Here is a 25,422-nt window from a genome sequence, read left to right as displayed (position 1 = left end):
AACAACGTACCTCTACCTCGTTATGTTCAATAGTCACTGGAGGGCACCATCGCGCCGCTGGAGGGGCAATCGCACTGTGATTGGCTAGCGGGGATGTCAATCAGTGGGTCCGGCGAACCCGATGTCCACCGGCCACCCGCCATCTTCCCCGGGAGAGGCTGAACGGCAATCTGCCTATGTAAACAAGGCAGACCGCCATTCTGCAAGGGGACAAGATGGAGATCTTGTGTTTCTGCTAAGCAGGAACCCCGATCTCTGTCTTCCCCCAATCAGTGCAACCCCACCACAGTTAGTAAGCACTCCCTAGGGACACATTTAACCCTGTGATCACCCCTGATCCTAACTCCTTCCCTGTCAGTGTCATTAGTGCAGTGACGGTGCATTTTTTTAGCACTGATCACTGTATTAGCGTCACTGGTCCCCAGAAAGTGTCAAAAGTGTCAGCTAGATGTCTGATTTGTCTGCCACAATGTTGCAGTCCCGCTAAAAATCGCTGATTGCCGCCATTACTAGTAAAAAATAAATAAATAAATCCATAAAAATATTGCATCATTTGTAGACGCTATAACTTTTGCACAAACCAATCAATATACACTTATTGGGATTTTTTTTAATCAAAAATATGTAGCAAAATATATATTGGCCTAAATTGATGAAAAAATTAGATTGTTGAAAACATGTTTAGGCTGTGTTTTATCGCAGAATGTAAAAAAAAAAAAGAAACATTTTTTTTTTCCAAACTTTTTCGCACTTTTTTGTTTAAAGCACAAAAAATAAAAACCCCAGAGGTGATCAAATACAACCAAAAGAAAGCTCTATTTGTGGGAAAAAAAGGACATCAATTTTATTTGGGTACAGCATCGCATGACAATTGCAATTGTCAGTTCCGTATCGCAAAAATGGCCTGGTCATTAGGGGCAGGGCCGGCCTTAGGTGTTCAGGCGCCCTGTGCGAGCTAATCCTGTGGCGCCCCCCCCCCCCTCTGCGCGCGCATTTTTTTGCACTTTGACTTTTCTTTTTTATGATCACTAATAACTTAGCCCCCCTTACATCAGAGACCCCCCACACATCAGAGACCCCCCACACAAAGTCCCCCTTAATTTAGAGCCCCCACACAGAGCCCCCCTCACATCAGAGACCCCACACACAGAGCCCCCTTTCATCAGAGACCCCCCCACACAAAGCCCCCTTACATCAGAGACCCCCCCACACATCAGAGACCCCCCACACAAAGCCCCCCTAACATCAGTGATCCCCCCACACAAAGCCCCCCTCACATCAGAGACCCCGCACACAAAACGCCCTCACATCAGAGACCCCCCACACAAAGCCCCCCTCACATCAGAGACCCCACACACAAAACCCCCTCACATCAGAGACCCCACACACAGAGCCCCCTTTCATCAGAGACCCCCCACACAAAGCCCCCCTTACATCAGAGACCCCCCCCCCCCACACATCAGAGACCCCCCACACAAATCCCCCCTCACATCAGAGACCCCACACACAAAACCCCCTCACATCAGAGACCCCCCACACAAAACCCCCCTCACATCAGAGACCCCCCACACAAAACCCCCCTCACATCAGAGACCCCACACACAAAACCCCCTCACATCAGAGACCCCCACACAAAACCCCCCTCACATCAGAGACCCCACACACAGAGCCCCCTTACATCAGAGCCCCCCACATAAGAGAGCCCCCCTTATCAGAGAGCCCCCCTTACATCACAAACCCCCCACAAAAAGCCCCCTTACAGAGCCCCCCCCACAAAAAGCCCCCTTACATCAGAGCCCCCCCACATCAGAGAGCCCCCCTCATACAGAGCCTCCCACATCAGAGACCCCCCTTACATTTTTTTTAAGGAGACCTCACTTACTTCACGATGTCTGCTCTGCAGCTTTTTTTTTTTTTTTTCTTTAAACTTCCCGCCCACACATCCCCGGGGAGTGTGGGCAGGGTAGGAGGAGGAGGAGAAGGGCGGGGCGAGGAGGAGCTGACGATCCCTGCAGGGAGGAGGGATGTCACCGTGGTGGATCGGAGGCTGAGCTGTGTGTGATACACAGCTCGCCTAAGACTGTCAGCACAGCACTGCAGTAGGTGAGGTGACCGAGGCACAGCGGGAGGTAAGTGGCAGCCGCGGCCTGTGTTAACCCTGTCCAGGCCGCGGTCGCCGCTTACCTCCCGCTGTGCCTGATCTTCTGCGAGCTGTGATGGCCGCACGGCGCCCTTGTTGCCCATGGCGCCCTGTGCGGCCGCACGGCTCGCACACCCCTAAGGCCGGCCCTGATTAGGGGGGGGTAAAACCTTCCGGTCCAGAAGTGTTTAGTAAACACATGTAGTCAATACAAAACAATAAATAAATGTAACTACAGATATGCATATGAAAACCCCCATCCCATGGGAAAGGGGGGAAAAAGCTCTTAGCAAAACACAGCATTCAGACATCTGTAATTTGATTAGTTATTTGCTTGTTTCTGATTGCAATTATTTGGAGGAAAAATAATAATTCTTGTCTGATATAAAAATCCTTATTTGGTTGAAATTCTTACAGTGGTTGTGCTGTAATGCAGTTAGAGAGTGCATTGCTTTGCAGTGGATCAGGCTTTGTGGCTGAGATTTACTCTAGTTGCTAAAAGCAGGAAGATTGCAGTGACACATAGATAGCCACTAGAGGGAGACTCTGTAAATCTACTGTACATGTAATAAAATCTAAAGAGGAATATGATTCAATATGGACATAAAATGTAAAGGTAAATCTTTTTTTTTTTTTTTCAGTAAACAGGGCCACCCGCACAGTAAATTTTGGCTGGTTCATGAGGAATCAGCTGAATTTCGCACAGTGTATGGCCATAAGTCTACACTGCATGCATGGTGATGTGCACATTATTGTATGTTGGTAACGCTTAGGCGTGCATTGCAGGGCCCCATTTGTTGCACAATAATAGTGCTGGAAGATTTTACATGCATTGAGGGTTCTGAGGCCCTTTGCACATGGGGCTGTCCAACTGCAGTGCATCCCTCCTGGTGTTTTTGTGCGCACAGATGGGACACTACAGCGTCCAACCCCACTGCTGGCAGCCTGTCCAAGCCTATGCTAGGCCGCACCTGGACGAGTGGCACTGGCATTTAGGGCCTTGTCTGCTCAGGGGACAAGGTTCTGGAATGCGAACCCTTGTGTACAAGGGTAGACTTTGCACACTGCCATTGCATGAAAAAAGTGCATGCACGCTCATGTGAGCAAAGCTGCAAATAGAGCCCTACAGCCTTCTACTAGAGTCACTTTAGTAACAAAGTCACAAAATTAGCCCCCCAACCATGAACTGGTTAAATAATCTCAATCCTGTACATGTTCATTTAATATGTAAAACCGTACTTGTATGGTTACCGTATAATTAAGAAGTTGTAATTACAAGATGTGGCTGTACGAAAGTATATGCTGGTCCTTGTGTACTGGTGTACACGTGTGCACGGATGCACTCTGCGCCCAGGATTGTACGCCTGTGCATGTGTTTGTGCAGGTACCAGCGTACTATCACATACACATCCTGTAATTGCTTTCTATGGATGGCTATGCACAGCAGCTATGGCTTGTGGGGAAGTCTTTGTACACAACTGGGCGCTGTACAGCCCCCTTCAACTGTGTTCATGCACCTTTATTACATACAGTAAGTTATGGACTCATTTATTTTCTGTATGTAGCTTGGGACAGATAAGCAACTGCAAATGAAAAAATAATTTTCATGAATGTCGCCCATTGTGTGCTAAATAACACACCTTCTGAATTTTAGAAACTGGACAAGAAAGTTGAGGCATAGGGCGGGATTATTTATGGTACCATCAATGAACAATAATTAATTGTAAAAATAAAAATTAAAAAAGTATACATTTTATTACAGAGTGTTAAAAAACACAGAACAACAAACAAAAGCAAGCCAAATGTATCAGTATGTATATAGAAGTACACACATCAAGACAGTTATATCTATTGATTCAATAAAGCGGACAGCAAGAGGTCACAGATAACCGGGCGTGAGCCTTGGTGTATCGAGTTAAATCCTCAAACAAAATACCCACTACCCAACATGTTTCGCGGGGAATCTGCTTCCTCAGTCTCAATCAATATAATAACTATAAAATGAAACATATAAATGTAAGATAATCAGATATTATAAACATAATGAAAATTCAAGAAACACGAAAAATATGCTATGACATTGTATTGCTATGATGTTGAAGTCTCAATGGTTATTTGGACCGCACCTGTATGGCTGCTGTGGTAAGAGGGCCAAGGGAACCAAGAGAGCAACAAATTCCGAATTGTATGTATTAAGTGATAGGACCATAGGCGTGCACATAGGATGTGCCAGATGTGCCTGGACACACCCTTATCACCCTGTGCGGTGCTAGTTCCTCCTGCTTCCTGGAGCCCCCTATCTCCCCCCTGTAGTACTGCCAGTTTCCCTCCTTTCCTGATGGCTGCTGCAGGGGATGTTTTAGGAGTGATGAATGAATTAAAACAATGAGCAATTGCTCCTGTGATCATTCTTAACTGAAGCATAGTAAACTATGTCTACTATGCTTCAGTTTGTGAATGAACAGGAAGCCGCTCAGCAAAGAGCACCTCCCATTTGTTCACTGTCAAGTGCAGCTAAGACTGCAGAGAAATGGAATGGGGAAGCTCTGTCTTCAGTGTCCCTTTCTCTCTATTTAGACCCTTGATATTCCACCAAAGCCCCCGATGGGGCTCCTGAAAAAAAAATTGTAAAAAAAAAAAATAATAATAATAATAATAATTAAATAAATAAAATTGTAAAAAAAAAATAAAATAAAAAATAATAAAAATAAAAACTACTGACACCGTCCAATGCCCTACTGATACCAATCTCTGCTCTACTGACACCATTCACTGCTCTGCTGATACTGTATACACACACGTGTGTTTGTGCTCTGGGGTGCACACCCTAATACAAAAAGCTGCACATACCAATGGATAGGACTCTTGCACAGAGGCGCCAAAAATACAAAAATTTTAGGCCTTCATGTTTTTTTTTTTTTTTTTTAATAATTTTTATTAATTATTTTTAGTTTGTTGAAAACAGAGACTATAGAGAGAAAACATGAAAGAGTACAATGTTCAAAGCGGGTATTTGGTCCACAAAAGGTGTAATAGAAACAATTGGAACAGCCATCGCAGTGGTTGCTATCGTGCCTGAGTATGTGTAGTCTCAACAAAACTCAAAGAAAAATATGAGAGGAAAAGGTGGAATGAGGAAAAAAAGAAAAGAAAGAGAAAAAAAAGTCAGGGGTCCACGTTATAGCTCGCCAAGAAGAAGGGAGAGAAGAGGGGGGAAGAGTTTCAGGGTGGGTCCTCCTGAAGATGCCATAGTTCCCAAACACGTTTCTACACGTTTCCCACAAGAGTTTCTACTTTGTCTTATATTCTGGCAGTTAGTTTCTCCATCAATACCACATCCTTAACCCTGGTATAGAGGACCTTGGGAGGATGGGGGGGAGCGTTTTTACCAGTGCAAAGCTACAGCACGCAGCCGTAAGAATATGATGCAGCAACTTCCTGTGGGGTTTAGAGAGTTCAAGGGGGGTTAGTCCCAGGAGGAAAAATTTTGGTGACCATGGAATAGATAACCCAAATAGGCGACCCAGTAACTGTTGCATTGAGTGCCAAAAAGGGGCAATTAGCGGGCAGGTCCAATATATATGGAGGAGGGTAGCCATATCCTTGAAGCAACACCAGCAACGATCAGGGCTGGTGAGATAGATAACGTACATCCAGTGTCAGGGTACCAAAAATAGAGAATTTTTAAGGTATTTTTCTTATAAAAAGTACATAAGGAGCGCTTCCTGAGACCAGATGGCCTGCCAAATCTTGAGGGGAATCTCCTTACCCAATACCTTCTCCCATCGAAGCATATACGAGTGTTTACCTCGATCTCGGATGGGACAAGAGTTCAGTATCTGGTATATATTGGAGATTAAGTCTTTTCTTGCAGTGCCCTCCAGGATCATCAAAAGATGAAAGAGGTGAGAATTGTAGGATTGGGTTTATGGTTCGAGAATAATGGCGAATCTGCAAATATCCATAGAACAACCGGCGAGGCAGGTCAAATTTACTTTGAAGTTCATTGAATGGTAGCATTTTACGAGACCTAGGGTCCACCATGGGTTCATAATGGAATAGATTCCTCGACGCCCAAGGGTGGGACATCGGGAACGTAAGGCTATCACGTAAAGCTGTGGCCTTGCCCTATTTCCAACTTAATCAGCTTCTGTGTCTTTTGGGGGGCAAGGTATTGGTTTATTAGCTGCTCATAAATGAGCCTATGCTTTTCAGCAGTCATGTCGCAGTCCTGATAAAATTTGCAGATCACTGCCATTACTAGTAAAAATAAAAAACAATAAAAATAAACTAAATCTTTCCTGTAGTTAGTAAACGCGATAACTTTTGCGCAAACCAATCAAAATACGCTTATTGCGATTTTTTTTTTACTAAAAATATGTAGCAGAAAACAAATTGCCCTAAAATGTTAAAAAATTTTCATTTTTAAATTTTTTTTTGAGAATGTTATATAGCAGAAAGTGAAAAATATTGTTTCTTTTTCAGAATCGTCGCTCTTTTTTTGTTTATAGAGCAAAGAATAGAAATTGCAGAGGTGATCAAATACCACCAAAAGAAAGCTCTATTTGTGGTTAAAAAAAAAAAGGACATCAATTTATTTAGGTACAGCGTCGCACGGCCGCGCAATTGTCCGTTAAAATAACGCAGTGCCGAATCGCAAAATATGGCCTGGCCATTAACCGCTTGCCGACCGCCGCAAGTACATATATTGCGGCGGTCAGCCCCGTGCAGGCAAAGTGACATATGGGTATGTCACTCGCTTGCGAGCCAATAGGGGGCAAGCGCACGCCGCCGGAGGCGCGCTCCCGCCCCCGCTCGTTCACGGACATCCCCGCGCCTGTGCCCGGTGGACCTGATGTCCGCCGGTCACTCGCGATCGTCCGTTACAGAGGGAGAAAGGCAGGCGGCTAATGTGAACAAAGCCGCCTGTCATTCTCCCTTGTGTAAGTGCAGAGATCATACGGTCCTGCTATGTAGGATCTTATATCTCTGTAGTTACACCACAAGCCACATCCCCTTCACAGTTAGAAGCACGCCCCTAGGGACACACTTAACCCCTCCTTCTCCAATAAAGTTAACCCCTTCCCTGCCAGTGTCATTTTTACAGTAACAGTGCATATGTATAGCACTGATTACTGTAGTAATGTCACTGGTACCCCCAAAAGTGTCAGTCAAGGGTCCGATCTGTCTGCAGTCCCGCAAAAAAAATTGCAGATCGCCGCCATTACTCGTTAAAAAAAAAAAAACAACAAAAATGACAAAAATCTTTCCCTTGGTTAGTAAACGCAATAACTTTTGGGCAAACCAATCAAAATACGCTTATTGTGATTTTTTTTTACCAAACATATGTAGCAGAAAACAAATTGCCCAAAAATGTTAAAAAATTTTGATTTTTACATTTTTTTGGGGGAATTTCATATAAAAAAATGTGAAAAATATTGTTTTTTTTTTTTGCAAAATTGTTGCTCTTTTTTTGTTTATAGCGCATGATCATAAAATCGCACAGGTGATCAAATACCACCAAAAGAAAGCTCTGTTTGTGGGAAAAAAAGGACGTCAAATTCGTTTAGGTACAGCGTCGCACGACCGCGCAATTGTCCGTTAAAGTCACGCAGTGCCGAATCGCAAAATAGGGCCTGGTCAGGAAGGGGGTAAAATCTTCCAGGGCTTAAGTGGTTAAGGGGGTAAATCTTCCGGTCCAGAAGTGGTTGAAGGGTGCTTTGACTGGAAAAGGTTAGGAAACATTGCTGTAGTGTATGGACAGAATACAATGTTACTTTGTGTACGGAGTACAGCGAACATTTCTTGAAACTCCATTGTTCTTCCTCCCCGTCCCCAGGGAAGGAGAATACCTGACCCCCCCTCCTACCCTAAGACTGGCAGCCCCACCATGGCCATTGTCTGCAGAAGAGAGACATGCTGCAGGAAATGGCCAGTAAAAATGTCAGGAAGTTGAGCAGCAGCAGTAAAGGAGTGTGAGAGAAATGGAAATGAGGAGAGTGAGAGAATGAGTTAAGGAGAATAGAGGGGAGGGGAGGCAGACAAGTGAATGCCAGGCAAGGTGGGGGAGGAGGGATGCAGGAGGAGGAGGAGGAGGAGAGACACTCAGAGGGAGAAGAAAGTTGAGTTCCTGTCTGTCCCCAGGGAAAGCAGCTTGGACATGTCACCCTCCTAAGAGCACCTGGGCCAGGAGTGCAGAGATTGGGACAGAAGGTAAGAGGACAGGGGGGCAGCTGGAGGTGCAGGGGGGAGAGGGGGGACTGAATGACAAGGAATTGGCAGTAATGGACAATGGGAAGAAGCAAGGGAGCGAAGAATGAGGAAAGTGGAGAGGGGAGCTGCTTGCATGTCTGACAGACAGGTGTTTGCATACTAGGGAGGGGAGATCCTACACTCTATGGTATTTGTAGAAGACGCTTTGTGGGATTTCTGCTTTCTCTGACATGTCCCTGCTTGTAAATCATAGAGAGAAACTTCACTTTCCACCCAGAAACTGGGACCACTTCTATATCCAGGACCTTCACAATTCCACCACATTTCTAGGAGCTTCTGTTATTATGGTAAGTGGCTTATACACAGAATACTAGAAAAGGTAGAGTAAAGCTGGCCATACACTAGCCGAAAAATCGTTCAAACTCATTTTCTAAAAACTATAAATCGGCCGTGAGAGCAGACGATCGTGCCATCATGTAATGACGAATTTCGAACGATAAATCGGCTGTGAGAGCAGACGATTGTGCCATCATGTAATGACCGAATTTCGAATGATAAATCGGCCGTGAGAGCAGACGATCGTGCCATCATGTAATGACGAATTTCGAACGATAAATCGGCTGTGAGAGCAGACGATTGTGCCATCATGTAATGACGAATTTCGAATGATAAATCGGCCGTGAGAGCAGACGATCGTGCCATCATGTAATGACGAATTTGGAACGATAAATCGGCTGTGAGAGCAGACGATCGTGCCATCATGTAATGACGAATTTCGAACGATAAATCGGCCGTGAGAGCAGACGATCGTGCCATCATGTAATGACGAATTTGAAACGATAAATCGGCTGTGAGAGCAGACGATCGCGCCATCATGTAATGACGAATTTGGAACGATAAATCGGCCGTGAGAGCAGACGATCGTGCCACCATGTAATGACCGAATTTCGAATGATAAATCGGCCGTGAGAGCAGACGATCGTGCCATCATGTAATGACGAATTTCGAGCGATAAATCGGCTGTGAGAGCAGACGATCGTGCCATCATGTAATGACCGAATTTGGAACGATAAATCGGCCGTGAGAGCAGACGATCGTGCCACCATGTAATGACCGAATTTCGAACGATAAATCGCTCAATGGACGTTTTTCATTCAGTTTGTCACATATGCCTAATGCAAACAGTTCAGGCGAGAAACACATTAACCTTCCAATTTATTGTTCCTTCGGCAGAATTTTCCAAACTGTTCCTTCGATTTTAACTATTCAGAGCCGAAAAAATCAATGGATGAAAAACGAACGATCGGACCAAATGACAGATTTTCAAATGATTTTTCGGCTAGTTTATGGCCAGCATTAAGACAAAGATTTCGGAGCACGGAACATAAATACAGAAAAATGATTTCATAAATAATCTATACAAAATATACAAATCTAAATCTAAACAATATAGACCGTGTTGTACGTCCAATGACGACGTCTTTTGGATGAGTTGCTATTATTTTGAAAATTACAAAGACGCGACTATAAAAAAGACAAAACATAGGGGGGGATTTACTAAAACTGGTGCACACAGAATTCGGCTCCTAGGTTTCAGGCTCCATTCACACTTGTACGTCTCCATAGTCGCATGGCTTTGGAGTGCAACTTTGACGCAACTTTGGATGGGTGCAACTTGGATGCGACTTTGGCTTTGACCAATGGACAGCTGTTGCACTACTGCATGTATAACATTCAGGTGCGAGGTTCATGTGACTTTTAAGGGTTTTCGTTGCAGTCTTTGGTACTTAAGTCGCATGAAAGTCAGACCAAAGTAGCGCAGGAACCTTTAAGTCACACATATCTGAACAGTTGTCATTGAAATACATTAGGGTGAGAATTGTCATGCAATTTTAGTGTCCAAAGTTGCATGACCAGTCACACAAGTGTGAATAGAACCTTACTGGCCGTACACATGATCCGTAAATTGGACAGATTGTTTGTTTTTTTTTTGCATGCTAGTCGCATATCCAAAATGGAGAAGTTACTAAAGTTGCAAAAATTCTCGTATGACAGAATAAAAAATCGTAAGGGATGTAATGTGTTGTAGTGTGTTGTAGTGTATTTTTATTGTATTTTTGGATGACAACTGTGCTGATTAAATGAAAATCGTACGATCTGGTATCATACGAGAAAATTTTTTGTGCTTGTCGAATTGGATAATATTGGATGAACTGTCGAGATCAGCTCTCAAAAGCTGAGTACTAACGATCAAATTGGCATACAATCGCTTTGAAAGCGGTATTTTATTTTTCATCCATTTTTCTGAGCGTGTGTACGGCCCATTATTGTCAAAGCTTAATTCAACAAGCTGTAGTTAGAAGCTGATTGGTTACTATGCACAGCTGTACCAGATTCTGCATGCAGCAGTTTAAGGCCCCTTTCACACGGGCGATCCGATCCGATCCGCCTGTTAGTTTTTCAGGCGGACCTGGTTGGATGCTCCATGCATCCCTATGGGGCAGCGGATGTCAGCGGTGACATGTCTGCTGACACCCACTGCTATCTGATCCGATCCTGTCCGTGAAATCCAGACGGATGGAAACCCTATTTTCCATCCGTCTGGAGGATCGGATGAGAATGGACAGGCGGTCCGCTCTCATCCGATCTCCCCATAGAGGACAGCGGGGCTCTGACAGCTCTGTCTCCGCTCTGTGTTATCCACCTGCTCAGCAGGGATCGGCGGATCGATCCCCTGCTGAGCAGAACGGGCCCCGTCCCGTGTGAAAGGACCCTATAGTGGTTCTAAATTTTAAAGCGGTAGTAAACTGCTGTGTTTTTTTTTTCTATTTTGCAACCCGCAAGGCAATGTCATAATGTGCTAGTATGCATTGCATACTAGCACATTATGTGAAACTTACCTTAAAGCGGAGTTCCGGGCACAAAAACTATATTTTTTTTGTGCCCCTCCGCTAGTTCGAGATCACCTGAAAAGGAATTGGATAGTTATTTTTTTTGTTTACTCACCTTTTAATTGAAGATCGTAAATACTCACCTCAGAGTACTTCCTCCCTCGGAGCCGCGGCTCACCCATCACTTCCTGTCTCGCTATGATTCCTGGGAGCTAAACGTCATCGCTCCCAGGAATCAATGCGACGGCACTGGCCCCGCTCGTCACTTCCGGGCGACGCCGCATTCCCCTGCTAAACAGCTTCTGGGCATGCCCAGAAGCTGTGGAGGAATGCGGCGCCGCACCATAAGTGACGAGAGGGGCCGGTGCAGGCGCATTCTGGGACAAGAAGACGTGGAAGAAGACACAGAAGAGGACCGCGCCGGCTTCAGCTGCCCACAAGAGAGATGGAAACGCTGTGGAAGAAATTTTATAAGTAAGTATTTCTTCTAAAAGGTAAGTGCGAACCGGGACAGATCAGAGGCTAGCCATTGTGGAATGTGCTAGCCCTGACTGTCCCGGGGGTATGTTTATTAAAAAATGACATCTGTGCCCGGAACTCCGCTTTAAATTGAAGCCTTCCAGCACTGCGCTGTCACTACTGAAGGTGCTTCCATCTTCACCCAGTCTTCTTCTTGGGTTTGCAGACTCCGGCTTTGTGAGTGGCTGGAGAGCCGCAATGACGTCACTCCCGCACATGCATGTGGGAGCCGCCGTTTAGGGCACAGGACTCTTCCGACTGCACCGGCTGCATGTACAGTAAATATCTGCTGATCGGTGCTTGTTTAGGAGATATATACAGTATGTAAAGATAAGCCTTATCATAGGCTAACCTATATGTAAAAATTATGCATGGAAGTTTACTCCCACTTTAAGGTTTTTCACCTTAATGCATTCTGTGCTTTAAGTGAAATCCTTTCTGTAGTGCACCTCCCCCAGACCCCCCTTTTTCTTATTTGAGCCCGTTCTGATCCAGCGATGTGCACGATCTAGCTCCTGCCGCTGTCTCTCTTCTCATTGGACAGATTGATAGCAGCATGAGCCATAAGCTCCCACTGCTGTCAATCAAATCCTGTGACACTGGAGCAGGGTGTCAATGGACGCAGCAGCAGGACTCAGGAGTGAGAACACATGGGTGCCTGCGTGGAAAGAGGTTTTCTCTGGGGGCACCCGACGAAGAGGAGGAGCCTGGAGCGCCGGTGCAGGACCCCGGAAGAGGATTGGGGTTACTCTGTGCAAAAGCATTGCACAGAGCAGGTAAGTATAGATATGATTGTTATTTAAAAAAAAAAAGCTTTATAATAGTGATTGACCCATATCGGTTTTTCGTTGCCAATACCGATATTTTGGCCAATGCATATCGGTATCGGCCAATATGCGCCGATATTTTTGTACATGTAAAAAAAAATTTTTTTTTCTTGACAGGTACTCTTGTGGAGGGATCTGGGGGGTCTAAAAGACCCCAAACCCCTCCTCTGCACTTAAAAGCATTCAAAACGCCAAGTTACCTCCCGCTCCTTGTAATGACAGCCGAGTGGCTTCTCATTACAAGACAGCCGAACGTCGGCTATGGACACCGGTACCGGGGTGAGGCATCTAGCTGCAGGCATCACTCCGGTACAGCACTTTCCCGAAATATCGGCAATATCGGTAACCTCCGGGGCCGATTCCGATATATCGGGGAGAGTGCATATCGGCCCTCCATTTATTGGCTTTGCCGATAATCGGTCGATCCCTACTTTAGAACCACTTTAAGTAAATCACCCCCTAGACTTTTTCCCTTGCTGCAGTGTAATCCCTATTATTGTCAAAACTTTAGATATTTTGTATAGAATATTGGTTAAAACATTTTTTCGTATTTAGGTACTCGGTTTTGTTATCTTTGATTAGTTTAACACAGTGTTGTGCAATCAATAACAATTTTTTAACAACTTTTATTACATGTGGTGTTATTATTTTTCTTGATTGTTTGTTTTTATGTATTGCTTTGCTGTACATCCAGTACCAGAGAAGTGGAATTGAAAAACGTTATAAACAAAAGTACAGAAGTGAAGGCTCATACACACTATAAGTAAATCGGGCGAACATTTTCGTCCAAAGAATTTTCGGATGATTTTGGTATAGTGTGTACAGAACTTTCTACAACCGATTCAGAATTTTCGGACGATTTTGGTATAGTGTGTACAGAACTTTCTACAACCGATTCAGAATTTTCGGACGATTTTGGTATAGTGTGTACAGAACTTTCTACAACCGATTCAGAATTTTCGGACGATTTTCGTATAGTGTGTACAGAACTTTCTACAACCGATTCAGAATTTTCGGACGATTTTGGTATAGTGTGTACAGAACTTTCTACAACCGATTCAGAATTTTCGGACGATTTTTGTATAGTGTGTACAGAACTTTCTACAGCCGATTCAGAATTTTCGGACGATTTTCGTATAGTGTGTACAGAACTTTCTACAACCGATTCGGAAATTTTCAGACGAAAATTCTCGAAGGGACAAACTCCCAAATTTTTCTCGTACGGGAAAAAAACTAACAATTTTTTGTTTAATGTGTTCTGATTTTGTACGATTTTTGTACAAGAAAAATCAGAAAACAAAGACTGCGCATGATCAGAAACCATAAACAACATAAAAAAGCCTTTGTCCTACGAGAATTTTCGTACAAATTTTCGTTCATCGGTTCCAATTTGCTGTGAAACAAGCAAAACCGGATGATCGTTTGCCCGATTTTCTTATGGTGCGTACCCCACTTAAAGCTGGCCACACATTGGGGGGGATTTACTAAAACTAGAGCACTCAGAATCTGGTGCAGCTGTGCATAATAACCAATCAGCCTCTAACTTCAGCTTGTTCAATTAAGGGTCCTTTCACACAGGCTGAGTCCAGTGGACTCCGTTTTGCTCAGCGGGGATCGATCCGCCGATCCCCACTGAGCAGGCGGATGGCAGATCCATCTCCGCTTACTTTGCAGAGACCGACCTGTCAGATCCCCATTCTCCTCTGTGGGAGATCGGATGAAAACGGACCGCCTGTCTGTTTTCATCTGATCCTACCTGATCCTGTATTTCACGGACAGGATCGAATTGGATAGCGGCGGGTGTCAGAGGACATGTCACCGCTGACATCCGCTGCTCCATAGGGCTGCATGGAACATCCGATCAGGTCCGCCTGAAAAACTGACAGGCGGACTGGATCGGAAAGCCCGTGTGAAAGGGGCCTAAAGTGGTTCTAAAGGCTCAAGGTTTTTTACTATCATGCAATCTATGTGGAGCAGCCCCCCCTAATACTTACCTGAGCCCCATCACGATCCACTCTCCCTTCTCATTCTTTCACAGCCAGTGAGCCAATGAGGAGAGAGAAAGAGGCTGGGGTCAAGCTGTGGCTCTTTGTGTGAATGGACATAGAAAGCCGCGGCTCGGGAACAAGCCTGCTTGGGAGCCCCTATTGCAAGCTGCTTGTCTTGGGGGTACTCGTCAGGAGGAAGGTGCCAAGAGAGGCGGCGGGGGACCCAAGAAGAGGAGAATCAGGGTTGCTCTGTGCAAAACCACTGCACAGAACAGGTAAGTACAGTATAACATGTTTATTCAAATCTGCTAATACATTTACCCCCCCCCCCCCCAGACTGACAATGCTCCTGTCTGTTGTGTCTCCTGTTCTCATTCCTCCAGAGTTGTCTTCCTAATACAGGAGGTGTGTTACTAGCCAGATGACCAGGTTAAATACTGATTTAGGATACTGGAGGAGTATCCACTCTCTGGATCAAAGTCGCATAAAAGTAGTGCAGGTATCTTTTCAAAGTGGCATAGATGGGAAAGGGTGCCATTGAAATCAATAGGCGGTGACTAGTTATGCGACTTTGTGTGCCCAAAGTTGCAGGACAAGTCACACTAGTGGAAACGGAGCTTTACTTTACATTTCCAGTGTGGTTGCCTGTACTATGATCATTGTAGGCTGTGAGTGGAGACCCCGGAGCACTTCCAGCTACACTGACACATAACACTGAACACAGCTCACATGAATGATTGCAGGGGAGAATTGAAGGTATTAGGCTGGACTTCCGCTTTAAGTTTTACTAAACCCACAACATTAAAATCACAGACATCCCAACCTGCCAAAACTCATTTCAGGGAGGTGGCAAAGTCATTTCAGGGAGGTGAGCCCCCCCCCCCCCACACGCCGCCGCCCCCCCCCCTCACCCCACACACGCGCTTGTGCCGCACCCCCCCCCCTTTCCAATTTAACACTACCAGAGAATAATAAAATGAAATGTAATCAGTATACCTGGTCACTGATGCTGGTACTGTTCACTGGTGCTGGTCACTGGTGCTGGTACTGGCCTGGTCACTGGTGCTGGTACTGGTGTCTGGTACTGGTCTGGTCACTGGTGCTGGTATTGGCCTGGACACTGGTGCTGGTACCGGCCACTGGTGCTCGTACTGGCCTGGTCACTGGTGCTGGTACTGGTCTCTGGTACTGGCCTGGTCACTGGTACTGGCCTGGTCACTGGTGCTGGTACTGGCCTGGTCACTGGTGCTGGTACTGGTGCTGGTCACTGGTGCTGGCCTGGTCACTGGTGCTGGCCTGGTCACTGGTGCTGGTACTGGCCTGGTCACTGGTGCTGGTACTGGCCTGGTCACTGGTGCTGGTACTGGTACTGGTCACTGGTGCTGGTGACTGGTGGTGGCCTGGTGACTGGTGCTGGCCTGGTCACTGGTACTGGCCTGGTCACTGGTGCTGGTACTGGCCTGGTCACTGGTGCTGGTACAGGTACTGGCCTGGTCACTGGTGCTGGTACTGGCCTGGTCACTGGTGCTGGTACTGGCATGGTCACTGGTGCTGGTACTGGTGCTGGCATGGTCACTGGTGCTGGTACTGGCCTGGTCACTGGTGCTGGTACTGGCCTGGTCACTGGTGCTGGTACTGGCCTGGCCACTGGTACTGGTGCTGGCCTGGTCACTGGTGCTGGTGCTGGCTTGGTCACTGGTGCTGGTACTGGCCTGGTCACTGGTGCTGGTCATTTGCTGGTACTGGTCTCAGGTGCTGGCTCTCTGGTGCTGCTCTCAGGTTAGGTCACTGTGTCTGTCACAGAGTGGGGAGTCACGATGATTGGTCCCCCGCGCGCCAAAATGCCTCCTGGAGTAGAAGATGTGGCTGTAGTAGAGAGCAAAGACACTGCTTGCTCTCTGCAGCTCCTCCCACAGGCGGAGTGCATGACTCATATCACTCCGCCTGTGAGCCGGATCTACTTCGGCTCCGACGTGATTTCTCTGTGCAGGCTCAGCTTGCTGACAGCTGACACACTGACTCTTCTGCCTGCATCGATGAGTCATCTGACTCACTTGACTCACACACACAGCCGGGATATTGCCCTGAGCTCGCGGGTGTCCGTGAGCTCAGGGCGGAAAGTGGGAGTCTCCCGCGACTTGCGGGAGACTTGAGATGTCTGAAATCAGTCTGTATTGTGTAAAAATGCTTCTTGGTTTTTTCTTACCCTTCTTCCCTTCTTTTACTGTCCCCAATCCATCTGCTGATAGAACAGAACTCTAGGAGGCACTCTGCACATGCTCAGTTTGGTGTGTATTGCTAGATTATTTTTTGGGAAGGGTGGATGTGATCAGCACAGGGCCAATCAGCACTGTCCAGACAGAAAGTCAGGGAACATTCAGCCTCAGAGGACAGTCAGAAGAGAATGAAAACTCCTCCTACAAGCTTTACCCAGTGCTTGGTTGGACACTGATAGAAGTCACATGACTGCTATATACTGCTGATGAGAAAAGGTATTTAGCAGATTATATTTACTAAAAGAATTGCATGTCCATGTTCTGTGTACTGCAGGAGACCAGATATAGTGAATGCAGGTTCTGGGTTTAGTAACACTTTACACACGGGCCAAACTCTGATGAGATTATCAGGGGATCTATCCGCTGATCAGAGCAGAGTGGGTGGATGGACAGATCTTTGTCTGCCCAATTTATGGTGAATAGAAACAGACAGAGCCGCTCCGCTCTATAGACCAGTGGTTGGAAACTGACTCCACTGTCTGTGTACACCTGATGACTGTCCAATCTGATCCACCTAGATGGAAGTGGGCTGATCCCCCTTCTTTTTTTTTTTTTGCAGATCAGATCAGAGGTAGGTGGGTGTAAACGGACACAGGTCCACCCGCCGGTCCATAGCTACGAATGAAGGGTCTGTTCAGGTTCGCCTATAACACTGACAGGCGGTCCTTATCAGACTCGGTTAGTGTCTCCAAGGTATTGAATCCAAAATGAATTTTTATTTAAAGTTGCATTTTTCGCTTTTAAGGGAATGCAGCTTTTAATAAATAATAATTCTGAACTTGACATGCTTTTATCTGGTCCTATTCTCCATAAATCTTTCAGCTGATATGAGATATGAGCCGAGCCATGCACCTGTTCCCTGCGCCAGGGACAAATCAATGGGATCCAACGTATCAAATGTACTGAGGTCTGAGGATTATTATGACAGCAAGGTAGCTAGCATTTCCAGAAAGGCAGGTCAGCAATGGCAATCTTTTTATTTCTGTTCCTGTAGGATTCCTTTGGCCTTTGTGTTAAAAAATAAGTTACCCCAACATTTCAAATTCCTGATATGTGGCTGCTGTACCATGTACTTGTATGAGAACATTTCCTGTTCTCTTTGTATTGCTTACTTTGTGTGAAATCTCTGGTGATCCTGCCAGTCCCTCTGCTTTCCTATCAAAAACTGACCACACTAGGCATGAGATAACAGCGTGGTCAGTTCTAGGAACTGAGCCTGCTCACCTCCAATGATCAGACTTGTCCTGAAAGGCCCTCCCTGCACAACCATTCACTGGGAAGACCAGGGTCATGCTGTTTCACCTCCCCTAGCCCTCTGCCTTCTTATGCAGCTGAGAGCAGAGGGAATGTGATCACTTAAAAAGGGGGGAAAAAGGGTATTTATAATTTTCATGTCTATTTAAGGCTTGGTTCACATTAGTGCGTTCTGCATTTGCTCGAGCAAGGCAGCCAATTCGTTTGAATGGGCTCCAGTGCTGCATGAAACGCACAAAAAAGATGCATGCGCCATTTTAAAAATGCGGCCACAGGGAAACCGCATGGTCTTGTTGACCATGCGGTTTCCCTGCAGTTTCTGCACCTGCGATCGGGCTGAGATGCGTGGGGGTGCCATTCAGAATAAATGAGAGCCCTGTGTGTCTCGCAAGAGCAGTACGATTCGGCTGTGGGTGGTTGCGCGTGCAGGAATTTATGCGATTCCCATCCCCACAACTGGAACGCACGGCCTGCACTAGCGTGGACTGAGCCTTATGGCCTGTACACACGCTCCGAAAATCGTATAAAAAATACTGCTTTCGAAGCGATCATACGATAATCGGATCGTTAGTACATAGCTTTCAATAGCCGATCTCGACAGTTCAGCCGATGTTATCTGATATTTTCCTGGTACGCTTTTTGTTTAATCAGAACAGTTGTCATCCGAAAATACTATGCAAATATACTACAACATGTTACATCACTCCAAATTTTTATTCTGTTGTACGAGAATTTGCGTAACTTTAATAACCTATTCAATTTTTACTTGCGACTAGCAAGTGAAAAAAGTCAGACGATCTGTCGTCCGATTTTCAGATCCTGTGTATGGGGCATAACCCTGAATAGGGTTGTTTTACAAGTTGAGGATTCTCATATACTTTAAAGTAACCCTAAACTCCCATTTAAAAAAGAAAATGCTATTGCCATTCAAGTATGTATTGCTCTCAACCTTCTCCAAATTCCTTTTTTTTTTTGTGGCTTTGATTTCTCTTCCTGTTAGAGGGTGGCTACGTTTGTTCTCCATGGTCCTTCTGTAAGTAAGAGTGTAGTCACCCTCTTTTTCCCACTCGCAAGATTCATTATGGGATTTGTAGGGTGCATGGATCGGTGACCTCAACTAACGGACACTTCTCGCTCCAAACAAGAGGAGAAGCAGAAAAACATACTAAAGCTGGATACACACTATACAACTTTTGTTGGTAGATTGCCTTTAGATTTACTTTCAACTATGTAGTGCAAGGGCCGGCCTGATTGCATACACATTCAAAGTGTTTAGATTTGACCTCATATTATATGGTTTTGGTAAATCTAAAGGAAAAAAATTTAAAGAAGATTGTATAATGTGTATCCAGGAGATAGTTTGTGTAACATAAAGCTTTGTCATCTGCACAGTGTGAGAAGGAGCAGGCTAATACCCAGTGAAGTAATGGCCCAGTTCAGTCCCCTTTACCCCCTAGACCAGGGTTTCTCAACCAGGGTTCCTCCTGAGGTTTCTAGGGGTTCCTTAACCAATTCCCGCCCACCCTATAGGCAAATGACGGCAAGAAAGTGGTTGCATTATCCTGACCGGACGTCATATGACGGCAGCAGGATAATGCGCTCGGGGAGGTGCGCAGAGCGGCGATCGGTGATGCGGCGTGTCAGTCTTACTCACCGCATCTCCGATCTCGGTAAAGAGCCTACTGACATAGGCTCTTTACCATGTGACCAGCCGTGTCCAATCACGGCTGGTCACATAGTAAACAGGAAGAGCCGTTGAGCGGCTTTCCTCAGTACGTGCCTGACAGGCACGAGTAAAGGAGCGCCGATCTGCGGCTCTCCTGACGGGGGGGGGGGGGGGTCATTGATTACCAGTGCAGACCCTCGGGGTAGGTGCCACTAGAACCACCAGGGATGCCCACCCATGACCCCAGGGATGCCCACTATGGCCACCAGGGATGGCAATCAGGGCTCAGGGAGCCCCCCATTGCCCTCCCCATCAGTCCTGCCCACCAGTGCCCATCATTGCCATCTATCAGTGCCGCCCACCAGTGCCCATTATTGCCCACCAGTGCCGCCTATTAGTGCCCATCAGTGCCGCCCGTCAGTGCCGCCTATCAGTGCCCATCAATGCCGCCTATCAGTGCCCAGCAGTGCCCAGCAGTGCCGCCTATCAGTGCATACCAATGCTGCATATCAGTGCTACCTATCAGTGCCGCCCATCAGTGCCACCCCATCAGTGCCTCCTCATCAGTGCCTGTCAGTGCAGTCTCATCAGTGCTCATCAGTGCAGGAAAAAACGTATTTATTTCCAAAATTGTATAACATAAACAAAAAAACTTTTTTTGTTTTTTTCAAACTTTTCGGTCTTTTTTTTATTTGTTTAGCAAAAAAGAAAAAATCTTGCGGTGATCAAATACCACCAAAAGAAAGCTCTATTTGTGGGGGGAAAATGACATAAATTTGGTTTAGGTACAGTGTTGCATGACCGCGCAATTGTCATTCAAAATGCAACAGCGCTAAATGCTGAAAATTGGCCTGACAGGAAGGGAGTGAAATTGCCCTGTATTGAAGTGGTTAAGCAACGGGCATTTTCTCCCTCTCAGATAAGTTCCCAATGACACCATTGTTCCTTTTAATTATCTGTAAGGGGGTAATTCTTCCCAATGATGACAAGAGTAAGGCCCCTTACACACGGGCGGTGCGCCCGACGGACTCCGATTTGCTCAGCGGGGATCGATCTGCTGAGCAGGCGGATGACAGCTCCATCTCCGCTCTGTGTGCAGAGACAGAGCTGTCAGATCCCCGCTCGACCGTCTCTCTTTTCATCCGATAATATCCGATCCTCCAGACGGATGGAAAATAGGGTTTCCATCCGTCCGGAGGATTTCACAGAGCGGATCGGATCGGATAGCAGCGGGTGTCAGTGGAGATGTGTCTGCTGACATCCGCTGCTCCATAGGGGTGCACAGAGCATCTGATCAGGTCCACCTGAAAGACTAACAGGCGGACTGGATCGGAAAGGCCATGTGAAAGGGGCCTAAGGAGGCCCACTGACTGTCACACTAATGTGTCGAGTTGTAGAATTGTAATTTTTAGCAGGGAGTCCCCGAGACCAGACATTTATTTCAAGGGTTCCTCTGTGTTGAAATGGTTGGGAAAGGCTGCCATAGATGATCACACTTCATTCTTTTTCATCCTGATGTCTCACGGTTTTCTGCCTCGCTATGACCACACAATAGGGCTGATTTACAAAAGTGAGCGGGGTCCAATCTTTCAAATAGAAACGGAGTTGAATGGGTTGCTACACGCAGATGATCCACTTCTGCTGCATTGTTTCATTAGTCAGCTCCAGTGTATTCTATGAGAAATTCTTTATCAAGCTGCGCCACAATAACAAGTGCCAGTCTGTATTCTATCCCTATATTGTGTTCTCTCCATGGTAATTCTTCACATTCCAGTCTCTGCAAGCCCACTGTCCCACCCTTATCAATCTGCGTATTGTGGGCATTCTACTCATTCTGCAATGTCTAGAATTCCCATTCTATTAACCATTTAAACATTAGACTTTGCTGTGTGCTGCTTGGCCCTGTGCAGGAGTATCAGGCGTGTCATCATCTCGCTGTGCCTCTTGGAGTATTATACTGCATATTATTCTACTGGGACACCTGCAAGAATATTCAACTGTGTATTGTGTTACTGACTGTGTCACCTGTGAGTGCCGGTTCACACTATAGCGATGTCAGACATCACATGTGATTCACACCGCACTGCTATGCAAATCACGTGCGATGGGTGTGAACACCCGTGTGATCCAATTCCTGTCTGTGATATGCAAACTGATCTGGGGGTGTCATTAACTTTGTATTGGCACTCCCAGCAGTTGGCATATGGCAGTGTGAACTGCCTGAGAGTCGGGTGCGATGTGGTAACCTGCAGTGGATTCGTAGGGTTCCCGCATCGCACCAATGTGAACCGAGCCTAAGACTGGCCATACATTATACAATTTTCTTCTACAACTTTCCTTAAGATTTACCAAAACCATAGAATATGAGGTCACACCTAAACACTTTCTATGTGTATGCAATCAGGCAGGCCCTTGCACTACATAGTTGAAGGTAAATCTAGAGGAAATTGAACACGAAAATTGTATAATGTATGGCCAGCTTAAGGCCCCTTTCACACATGCTGTCCGTTTGTCTGTTTTTCATCCATCCATTGACGGATGAAAAACGGACATCAATGTATCTCTATGTAAAAACGGATGACAACGGATGATCATCAGTTAACATCCGTTTTCATCCACTTCCGTCAATGTCTGTTTTTTTGAACCGATGAATGCCCTATTTTTCATCCGTCAAAAAAACGGATCGGACGAAAAACGGATGACAATGGATGAAAAACTGATGACAACGGATGAAAACCGGATGACAACGGATGAAAACCGGATGACAACGGATGAAAACCGGATGACAACGGATGAAAACCGGATGACAACGGATAAAAACCGGATAACAACTGACGAAAAACGGATGAAAAACGGATGAAAAATGGATGTAAAACTGATGAACTGAACGGACCATATGTGTGAAAGGGGCCTAAGGCCTGTCCGTTTTTTTGGCGGATCTGAACGGTCCCCCCATGCATTCCTATGGGACATGTCCGCTGACATCCGACCCGATCCGTCAAATCTGGAAGGATGGAAACCCTATTTTCCATCCGTCCAGCGGATCGGATGGCATCGGATGAGAACGGACCGACGGTCCATTCCCATCCCATTTCCCCCATAGAGATGCATGGGGAACTGACAGCTGTGTCTCCGCACACAGCGCGGAGACACAGCTGTCCTCCTGCTGCTCAGCGGGGGATCGATCCCCCGCTGAGAAAAACGGACTCTGTCCAACGGACGGAGTGTGTGAAAGGAGCCTAAGAGTACCAGACTGAAAATTAGCCCACCATGCCACCTGTACGAGGATTGAACTGCGCATTGTTTCACAGTGTCATCTGTAATGCAGGCCATACATGGGTTGAACTCCAAATACATTTTCTTTCCAAAACCAGAAATTTTGTGCGTTTTGTAATCTGATGGTGCCACCATTGATTTCGAAGTTTGACCAACCGAGCCTTCAGTTTGACCTTTGTGGCTGGGAATCTTCTTTTCTTTCCAGGTCACAGCTCACGCACATTTCTTTTTTGATTATATTTCTCGCATGATTCTCCTATCATTCATTAGAAATTTGTTTGTTTTTCCAAAAATGTCCAACATGCGGATCACTCAAATGGCCACAGGAGAATCAATCGTTGTTGCAGCCCACTAATGGTGCGAAATTTAAACAAAAATTCCTAATTAGGATTTTTAAAAGAAAATCTACCCATGTATGGCTGGCATAAAAGTACCACACTAAAATGATTCCACTGTGCCACCTGTAAGAGAATTTAACTGTGCATTGTTTCAATGTGTCATCTATTCAAGTACCAAAGTGAATATATTCCTACTCTGACATAACTGTATTTTATATATAAAAAATGTGATGAACAAATACACCGCCAAACAAATACACTATAGTGAATGAATTACACAAGCAGCAGCCCCTTTAAGTGAATGTATCAGTGTTCGTAGTGCCATACCTTTTTATGTTTTCTGTGTAACTGTATTTTGCATTGTTTCTCTGTGTCACTTTTAAGAGAAAAAGACTAAATATCATCCCACTGCGTCACCTTCAGGTGATAAGGCTCCATTCACATATAGGCATTTCAGGTCGCGGGCAGAATTGCCGCGATTCTGCCCGCGATTCTGAACCATTGCAAGTCGCAGGATGCCCGAGCGATTCCCGTGACTTGCAATGGCACCCCAAACGCGGCGGGTTTTTGCCGCGATTGTTACTGATGAATCGCGGTAAAATCACGCAAACAGAATCGCAGGATGCCTAACGCCCAAACAAAGTACAAGAACTTCTTTTGGGCGTCAGGCGCCCTGGGATTTTAACGTGATTCAGGCGACAATCGTGGCAAAATTGTGCCGCGTTTGGGGTGCCATTGCAGGTCACGGGAATCGCTTGGGCGTCCCGCAACTTGCAATGGTTCGGAATCACAGGCAGGATCACGGCAATTCCCGATTTGCCCAATTTCCCATGATCCGTAACGCCTATATGTGAACCGAGCCTTAAGGCTTCATTCACACCGGAGCGTATCATTTTCAGGCGGTTTTTCAGGCGTTTTTTGCAGGTGTTTGTAGGCAGGCATTGATATTAGTGATCGACCAATATCGTTTTTTTTATTGCCGATACTGATACCGATATTTTGGTCATCGCATATCAGTATCGGCCGATATTTTCGGACATTTAAAAAAATTTTTTATTTTTTTTACAGGTACTGTTGTGGAGTAATCTGGGGGTCATTACCATTGGCAAATTTCCGCTCCCCAATGCGCGATTCTGATGGCAATTGACAAATATGCCAGTTCTTCTGCGGATTGTTCTCTGACAGGGGGGTTATTTGTTAAAACTGGAAAGTGCTAAATCTGGTGCAGCTGTGTGTAGAAATCATGAGCTTCCAGGTTTTTGTCAACGGTTAATTGAACAAGCTGATTTTAGAAGGTGATTGGCTACCATGCACAGCTGCACCAGATTCTGAATGCACGAGTGTTAGTAAATTTCTACCACTGAGTGATAATCTTTCAGGTGGCACAGTGGGTTAACAGACTTAGTGATGACCTACTGTGCCACCTGAAAGATTATCAGACTTGGTAGTTGGCCTACTTTGCCACCTGAAAGATTATCAGACTTGGTAGTTGGCCTACTGTGCCACCTGAAAGATTATCAGACTTGGTAGTTGGCCTACTTTGCCACCTGAAAGATTATCAGACTTGGTGTTGATCCACTGTGCCACCTTAAAGATTATCAGACTTGGTGTTGACCCACTGTGCCACTTGAAAGATTATCAGACTTGGTGTTGACCCACTGTTCCACCTTTAAGGTTATCAGACTTGGTGTTGACCCACTGTGCCACCTTAAAGATTATCAGACTTGGTGTTGACCCACTGTGCCACCTGATAGATTATCAGACTTGGTGTTGACCCACCGTGCCACCTGAAAGATTATTAGACTTGGTGTTGACCCACTGTGCCACCTTAAAGATTATCAGACTTGGTGTTGGCCTACTGTGCCACCTGGAAGATTATCAGACTTGGTGTTGACCCACTGTGCCACCTGGAAGATTATCAGACTTGATGTTGACCCACTGTGCCACCTGGACGTTTATCAGACTTGGTGTTGTTGACCCACTGTGCCACCTGAAAGATTATCAAACTGAAAAGTTTCCACTGCACCACCTGTA

General features: G+C 45.8%; 1 protein-coding gene across 3 annotated transcripts in view; it reads left to right on the top strand.

The window, feature by feature from the left end:
• Positions 1 to 8,226: 8,226 nt before the first annotated feature.
• DDR1 (discoidin domain receptor tyrosine kinase 1) overlaps positions 8,227 to 25,422 on the top strand; it is an 87,752-nt gene continuing 70,556 nt past the window's right edge. For all 3 annotated transcript variants that reach the window (XM_082263310.1, XM_082263309.1, XM_082263308.1), the window contains exon 1: positions 8,227 to 8,353. The gene's annotated coding sequence lies outside the window, so the exon portion shown is untranslated. The remainder of the gene's footprint in view (positions 8,354 to 25,422) is intronic.

This window comes from Pelophylax lessonae, assembly GCF_965119305.1.
Source record: "Pelophylax lessonae genome assembly, chromosome: 7".
NCBI classification, from domain to species: Eukaryota; Metazoa; Chordata; class Amphibia; order Anura; family Ranidae; genus Pelophylax; species Pelophylax lessonae.
Note: the sequence above shows the minus strand (reverse complement) of the source record. Positions and strands in the feature narration are given on the sequence as shown.